This window comes from Oryzias melastigma, linkage group LG8 (genome assembly GCF_002922805.2).
Source record: "Oryzias melastigma strain HK-1 linkage group LG8, ASM292280v2, whole genome shotgun sequence".
Taxonomy (NCBI): Eukaryota; Metazoa; Chordata; class Actinopteri; order Beloniformes; family Adrianichthyidae; genus Oryzias; species Oryzias melastigma.
The window spans coordinates 108942-110129 of NC_050519.1; positions in this window are offsets into that span (position 1 = coordinate 108942).

A 1188-nucleotide genomic window follows, 5' to 3' on the forward strand; every position below is an offset into this window, starting at 1 on the left:
AAAAAAGTTTTTAAATGTTAAAAAGTAACTAGAGGTGAGAAAGTAGTAATGGAGAAAAAGTAAATTAACCTGAACTCATTTAAAAGCAGTTAAAGGGCAAATCACAAGTCAAACTACAACATTATTTGTGCGCTCTCTGTGTTATACTGCACATAAAATAATAAATGGACCAATTAGCACAACCAGAATTAAGGGGCGCCAGATGATTAAACAGAATTTCTATTGTTGAACAAAATTCAGGAATTTTAAGTGTGTTTGGAAACATAACAGGGATCACTGATCAGCCCGAGATTCATTTTGGTTTGTTAGATTTACATTTCTGTCAGAGATGCATCAGTGAAATTAACTATTAACTATCTAGACTGGACACATAAAGTGAACCAGAATTCGTTTCAGTCTGAGTTCAAACGGTTCTGACCCATCTTTGAGGTTGTTCTGGTTTGTTCTGAGATTCCTCAGTCTGAATATGATCCGCTCTGCCAGGGGAATATCTGAGCCAAAGCAGCCACCGTAGCCACAGTCATGTGATGTAAACAGTGAAGAATAACTCAACAGATGAGCCGCGGACAAATGTAAAGTAACTAGTGACGGGTCATCAGACTGGAGAGGAAGCTACAACTCCAGGATGTTTCTCATCAAATCTTTAAAAACTCCTGCAGGAACAGAAACTGATGTTAGCTTTCAGTCATAAATATATCTTTAATGTCTATTTGTCAAAATAGGATTTTATGTTGTAGAGAACAGATCAGGCTGATTTGAGATTTAGATCTGGTCTCAGACTTGGACTTTTTCCTCCTCATTTCCCGTTTCTGGTTGAAAACATTTGTTTCTTTCAGAATAAAAGAGACAATCTGAGATGATTAATAAAGGACAGGTGAGCATCTTCACGTTGAACGTTCACGCTCCTTCAGCATCACTCAGAAGCTGCTTCCTGTTGTGTCCAGAAGCTGCTGGTTTCTAAACCCTCATCAGACCAGAGTTCAGGTTTTTCCTTCATCATATTGAGGTCGTAACGATGAGGATGAAGGTTCAGGAACAGACTCCAGCTGCTCATCTCAGGTCCAGAACAGGCTGCAGACGTTAGATGTGCCAGGAAGCAGGTGTGGGGGGGCACTCTCACTGATTTCATTCATTTTCCCACAGTGACACATCAAGGTCTCATCTAAACAAGGTGAGACACCTGAAGGG